This window comes from Myotis davidii, unplaced genomic scaffold (genome assembly GCF_000327345.1).
Source record: "Myotis davidii unplaced genomic scaffold, ASM32734v1 scaffold425, whole genome shotgun sequence".
NCBI lineage: Eukaryota > Metazoa > Chordata > Mammalia > Chiroptera > Vespertilionidae > Myotis > Myotis davidii.
Window position 1 is genome coordinate 2,511,572 of NW_006296413.1, and position 7,332 is coordinate 2,518,903.

Here is a 7,332-nt window from a genome sequence, read left to right on the forward strand (position 1 = left end):
TCCCAGGCCCGGGGACGAGGTGGGCATGTGCTCGCCAGGGGCTCCGAGAGGCAGGCCGAGCCCTGGGCGCCGAGTCCAGCCCCAGCCGCCGCCCCCGGGTTATCCTGTTCCCTGTCTGGGCCTCAGTTTCTTTTTCTGTAAAGCCTCCTGACACTGCGCACTCCCGGCCCCAGGACCCCTCCTCTGAATGGATACTCACCTTCTCCCACCTTGACTGGGTTGCTACTGCAGGCCAGCATCATCTCACTGAATCCACTCCGCTTTTTACACGAGGAAACAGGCTCATCGGGGAAATGACCTCCCGCAGGTCCCAGAGCCAAAGGTCAGAACCAAGACTAGAACCCAGGCCTGTGTGACCTCGAAGCGCTTACTCTTAACCACTTAGGGGTCATGCTTCCTTTCCCGAAGGAGTGAATGAATCATTCAGGAGGTGTTTATGACGCCCCCGCGGGACCGCGCGTGGTGCCAGCTGTGGGCGATCCTCCATCTCCCGGGAACGGCTCCCACCCTGCCCTCGCAGTCTGATGGGGAGGCGCTCACACATTAAGAGGGGCTAGGCTCTGCGTGGGACGGTGCCACCTGCCATGGGCACAGGAACCAGGAGAGCGGGCTTGGTGGGCACCTGAGGAGGCCTCCTGAGGACTTGGGGCGGGGTGGGGAAGCGGGGTGAGGACCTCAGGAGGGGAGCGCCCGTGCAGAGGTAGCAGTGGTCCTGGACCAGGAACCCTCCAGGCCTCTGGGGCTTCCCTCTCGAGAGAGCTGGGTCTGTGCTGGCTTTGTGGGGAGGGGACTTCCTTGATCTAAAAGGCCGTGCCCAGGGGAGCCATTAATGCAGTTCCACTCTCACCCACAGGGAGCGCCCTTGTTTTCCGTTCATTTTCTGGACCTGGAAGAGGAAGAGAAAGTGAGTAATTATACCCTTTTGGCCCGCAATGGTTCATGTTGTGACCCAACCATAAAATTACTTTTGTTGCTACTTCATAACTGTCATGTTGCTACTGTTATGAATCGTCATGTAAATATCTGATATGCAGGATGGCCTTAGGTGACCCCTGTGAAAGGGTCGTTGGACCACCAAAGGGGTCGCGACCCACAGGTTGAGAACCACTGCAAAGTTTAGCGGGAGAGGCTGGGCACTGGGTCATGGGCTTTCTCTGCCATTGCTCATGGCACTGACTCTTCACAGGCACGTGCAGTTAGGCAGGACTGAGCCATTTTCCACACAAGGATACCTGGCTGAGGAATGATAGTGTGCCCGGTTTGGGAAGGAGTGGTGTTAGACACGCCATCCTCACCTAAAAGGACACACTCTGATGCCGGCTTCCTCTGGAGCAGCAAAGAGGTGAAGCTGAAGCTGGTCTGGCTCTGGGGCACCCTCCCAGGCTGAGTGTGAAGGGAGATCTTGTCAAGTTCAGGTTTAAAAACACCCTTCAAGCCCTAACCAGTTTGGCTCAGTGGATAGAGGGTCGGCCTGCGGACTAAAGGGTCCCAGGTTCGATTCTGGTCAAGGACATGTACCTTGGTTGCGGGCACATCCCCAGTAGGGGGTGTGCAGGAGGCAGCTGATAGATGTTTCTCTCTCATGGATGTTTCTAACTCTCTATCCCTCTCCCTTCCTCTCTGTGAAAAAATCAATAAAATATATTTTAAAACAACAACAACAACAAAAAAACACCCTTCAATGAACAGAGAAGCGTGCACACGTGCACCAAAGACAGGGCCTACGCGTGCCAGCAACGGGCAGGTGTGAAATGCATTGTAGCACAGTCACATGGCCTACCACCCGGCGATGGGGAAACAAGACTACTGTGGCCCACAACACGGTGGGTGAATTTCGCTTGTCATGTTGAGCGAAAGAAGCCAGACACGAAAACACACATTGCATGATTCCGTTGACAGGAAGTTCAAAAAAACAGGCAAAACTACTCGCTACTGTTCCCAGTCGGGATGGGCATGACCCGTGGGTGGCGACTGGAAGGGGCCTGCGGGAGCTCTGGGGTGCGGCTCATGTCCCGGCTTTGACCTCAGTGCTGGTCCCTGGGCGTGGTCACTTTGTGAAAATGTCTGAGCTTGCACAGTTATGATTTGTGTACTTCTCTGTGTACGTGATTCCCTTCAGTACAACTTACAGCCCTGGCCGGGCAGCGTGGTTCGTTAGAGCGCCGTCCTGATAAACCAAGGTTGCAATCCCCAGTCAGGGCACATGCAAGAATCGACCAATGACTGCGTCACAAGTGGAACAACAAATCAGTGTTTCTCCTCTCCCCCCTCCCCCCCCCCATTATCCCTTACTCTCGCTCTGTAGATCAATCAATAAAAAATATACAACTTAGAAAACCAAAAACTTCGTATGGCTCCCCGCCGCACCCGAATAGCAGCCAAACTCCTTCTGTGGCCCTGTTGGCCGCCCTGACCTGTCATGCCACCCTCCTCCTCACTCACCCACCTGCCGCCTCAGACCTCCTGGCGTTCCTGACACCTGCCAAGGCGTTTTCCACCTCAGGGACTCTCACGTGCTGGTCCCTCTGCCTGGAAAGCCTTTTCTCGCTTCTCGCCAAGACTGCTTCCTCCGTCTCCTGTGCGTCACCCTGAGGAAACCACCTCTTCAGAGCGATCCCCCTGACTACCCACCAGCCACACCCCGCAGTGGCTTATTTGTTTACAGCTCATTTTCTGCATCTACCACTGGACTAATTATCAGAAACCCGAGGGACATTTGCTGTGTGCCAGGCCCTTTTCTAACAGGTGTCAAGGCATTGAATCCTCGACCCCCCCTGGGGAGGTGCTATTCTGAGTCCTGTTTTATAATTAAGGCGATTGGGGCTCAGAAAGGTTATATAACTTGCTTGTGGCCACAGAGCTGGAAAGTAGCAGAGTCAGGAATTGAATCCATGCATCTTGGCTTCCGGATCCCTTCCTTTAATTCTACACTTGGACAGATCTTGTCTCTCTTCTTCGCTGTGGTCTATCTGGGACAGTGTTTGTGGTGTGAATGAAGGGATGGATGGTGAATGAAGTGCTAGTGGGAAGTGGGGGGAGGCTTGGGTCTGAGAGTGGGTGTTGAGGAGAGCCGGTAGGCTATGGTGTCTGGAGTCCCAATCACAAGGGAAGCAGGGACCTGAGAGCAGACGGATCTCATTGCAGCTGTGCTCAAGGCCAAGGCCTTACCCATGTCTGCTGCTCTCCAAATTTCTCTCTGCCTATCCCCAAACCCTTTCCTGAGCTCTCTGCGCAGGCTTTCCTGCCCCTGCCCTTGCCCTGCCTCCTTGTCAATATGATGTTTCTCTCCAGCTATGAACTCTCTGGCCCTCCCAGGGTAGTCCCGTCAGGCCCCCCTCACCTCTCCAACTCCCTTCCTCCCACCCACCCCTGAGATCCAGAGCCCTCCTTGCCAGCCAGGAAGGAAGGAGCGACAAGACACTGCTGGTCACACAGGGAGAGACTTTATAAAGATCAAAACACCAGACACACAAAGGGATTCTAGCCATGAAAGCGACAGCAGCTGGCACCTGTCGGCATGCTTCACACACTCTTTGTATTCATCATCTCCTTTGAACCTCCAGGTTGAGAAACCCAAGTCCAAGAAAGCTGCAATCACCAGCCACGTGGATCCCACAAGACCTGGCCCCAAATCCCCAGCCCTGTCTCTCCAAGGAGCCCCGCAGCCTCCCTTTGTTCTTGATTGAGGCTCCCACCATCCCATGACCTAGGGCCCCCACCTTGCCTGACTGTCCGCACCCCGGTCAGGAGGTGGCCCCTTGAGTAGCTGTCATCAGCACAGCTCCTTGAAGAGTTTGCCCTCCAGGGATGCAGAGAGCATGAGGCTGTGGGCCCAGGACCCAGGATGGGGGAGTGCTGATGGGGCAGCTGAGGAAGCCCGGAGGTGCAATGCTGCCCCGGTGGCAGGAGCTAGTTCTCCCAGCACCAGCCTCAGCCGGTCTGCTTCCCTGTGGCAACTCCGCACCCCAGGGACCCTCGGTCTTGGCACCAGCGAGATACCTGGGCTGCCTTCTTCACCTGCAGCTAAGAGGCCTTGGTCAGGGGAAGCTGCCACTGACCTTAGGGCAGATGCAGGACAGAGGTCCCTATTCCAGCCACCGGTATGTGCCCAGGGCAACCTGTCTGCCTGCCCCTTCCCTGCTGCTGGGTGTCACTCTGTCCGTCTGCCTCTGTGGCTCAGAGGCCCAGGGTTGGAGTGACTCTCCCCACTCCACTCCCAGCCCGATCCAGCTCTCTGGGCCCATGTTCACTGCCTGAGATGGTCCTGCCCTTGCCCCTATCACTGTCTTCGGCAGCCCCAGCCTCCAGGGAATGTCGAATTCCAGTCTCCTCCCCCCGCTGGGTCTCAATGTCTGTGATCTCTCTCTCTCTCTCTTTTAAAATTTTTTATTTTTATTTATTTTTAGAGAGAAAAACATCAATGGGAGAGCAAAGCACCCATAGGCTACCTCCATGTGAGGCCACAAGGGTTCCAGCAGCCTGTGGGGGACAGGACAGGACACCTAAGCCCATTCGTGACCTCAGACTCCATGTTAAGCCTTGTTGCTGCCTCTCTTTGAGTCAAAACAGCCTAGGATCAAGCCCGCCCCCCCCCACCCCCCAGCCAATCCCCGCTATCATCCTTCATCCTGGATCTCATCCACAAGACCCCAGACCCCTCCCATGTCCCAGTTGCCAGGGGCCAGAGGACAGCCTGGCGGGGGCCCCTGCCCCAGTTCCTCTGGTGCTGTGGGAGGCAGAGAAGCTCATCCATGGTCCCTGTGGGCCACCCGTTTCATCCACTCCATCTCCCAGCCCCCCCAGGCATCTGCTCTGGGTACATTGTTTGTCCTTCCAGTCACTGAGTGAACAAGACCTCTTTTCTGCCAACTAGCATTTTCTATGGCTTGTGGAGGTGAAGGAGAGGCCATTCCTGATCCCTGGCCTTAGGCAGGGATAGTGTAGTGGTTGAATTCTGCCCCGAGGATACATCCGAGTCCTAAGCCTCATACTTGGGCATGTGACCTTATTTGGAAATAGGTCTTTGCAGAAGTTATTTAATTAAGGATCTCTAGATGAGATCGTCTGGGATTTAGAGTGGGCCCTGAATCCCATGACTGGTGTCTTGCTAAGAGGAAACGGAGGCCCTGGCTGGTGTGGCTCAGTTGGTTGGGCATTGGCCCGTGCACCTCAAGGTTGCTGGTTCAATCAGGACATGTGCCAGGGCTGTGGCTCTATCCCTGAGGGGGAGGGGTGTGTGCAGGAGGTAGCCTATGGGTGCTTTGCTCTCCCATTGATGTTTTTCTCTCTAAAAATAAATAAAAATAAAAAATTTTAAAAGAGAGAGAGAGAGAGATCACAGACATTGAGACCCAGCGGGGGGAGGAGACTGGAATTAGGAGGCGCCAGGCCCAGGGATGCCAGAGGTGGCCAGTCGCCACCAGAAGCTGGGAGGGGCCTGGAGAGAGTCTACCTCAGGCCTCCTCTGGAGGAAACCAATGCTGCCCACACCTTGATTTCGGGCTTCCGACCTCCAGAACTGAGAGAGAATAAATGTCTGTTGTTCTAAGCTGCCAGGTTTGTGGTCCTTGGTTACAGCAGCCCAGGAGCCTAAGACAGATGTCCTGAGCCTCTGCCAAAGGTGCTGAACAGAGAGCCATGGCGGCCTGGGGCACCGTGGCCCTGGCATGGGGGTGAGACGAGGCTTTGCAGCCAAGGTCATACTTCATGGGCCTGTAACCTCGCCAAGAAGCGATAAGGACAGGGTAGGACCTCATAGGCGAGGGCCTAAGGCAGGACCATTTGGCGTGTTGAGTGCCCGGCTAACTGGCTGGCGCGGCCTCAGCCCAGGGAGGGAGGGGGTTTGTGGCAGGAGCCTAGAAGGGTGAATGGAATGGGCCCAAGGGCTGAAGGCTTTGAATGTCAGGGTTGGAGCAAAGAGAAGAGAGGTAGAAAGGTTCTGGATGGTTTCCTTGCTCCTGGAAAGCCTGCAGGGAAAAAAAGCAAGAAGGGGCAATCCAGGGGGGCCTCTGAGCAGCTCCAGGGAGGCAGATATCAGCTCAGCATAAATAAGAACTTTCTCATGGTCAGTCCCTCCCCCACAACTGAGAGCATCCTTGAGAGGTAATGAGCTCCCCACCAAGGGAGGTGTGTAAACAAGAGTGCCTGCCTGGCAGAGACCTCAGCCCCAGATTAATGTTTGTTGTGGGTGGTCCCAAAGACCCTCTCTATCCTAACACCCTACCTGTTGCCCGGCTGGGCCCCTCCCCTCAGCAGCCAGCTTTGGACGTCTCCCTTTCCCGCTCCAGGGGTCAATTACACAGAATTACTCTGACTCAAGCCACCCACACCCCCTTTCCTGCCAGACTCCAGAGCCTGTCACCTGTGAAGACATGGGTGCCATCCCTTGAGGCCCAGAACTCAAAAATAGCAGGTCGATTCTTGCCTCTTTCCCCAAAGGAAAGGCTTCAAACCTCTTGGGCTTCAAAACCCCCAAATATCTCCCAAGTGCCTCCTCCCCTCAGGGGAACAATCACTGCAGCTTTCAGTGTGTGGGTACCTGATGCTAAGTATCTCCATCTGTTAACCTCTACAGCCCTCAGAGGCAGCAAGGGGGTTAAGAGCACCAAAGTCGCTGTGTGACCTTGGATAAGTTACTTACCTGCTCTGTGCTTCAGCTTCCTCAAACTGCAAGCCAGGACCTGCCTCCACCCCAGGTTGGCAAGAGTCTACAATGTCTGATACCTGGGGGGAAATGATTGCCTTCAAAATAGGAAAGGAAAAGAAAATGTAAGTTAATAATCGATCATGCACAGTTATTTTGTCAACTAGTAAACTGCTCCTCAACCAAGCGTGATTAAGAATTCTACTTATTTACTGTAAAAGGTGGACTCATTTCTGTGAAGTGTTATGGGATGAGGCCTTCAGTAGTGGGAAGGACCCAGGGCCTGGGAGAGTTTTAAATGGCCCTGGCCCTCGAATTCTTTCCCCTCTTTCCCAGGCCTGGAATTCCCTTCGCTTAGCCTTTTCCAGGGCGTGAGCACCATTGCCAATAGGTCCCTGTTAAAACAGGGCAGAATACATCTCCGAACCCTCCCCAGACCCTGAGCCACAGCTGAGGCGGCTCTTCCTCAGGGCACCCAGGCGGCCCTCCCTCAGGGCACCCAGGGGGAGGTGTCAGGACCTCATGGCACAACCAGGATGCATGGCAGCCCCAGAAAGCATTTGGAGGTGGTGGCAGGTGTCACCAGCAGGGAGCTGGGCAGTCAGCTGACACAGCCGGAACAATCATAGCAAGACAGAGGGGCATGAGCTCAGGGCTTGGCACACAGCCCAAGAAGAGCCCGGGGACGG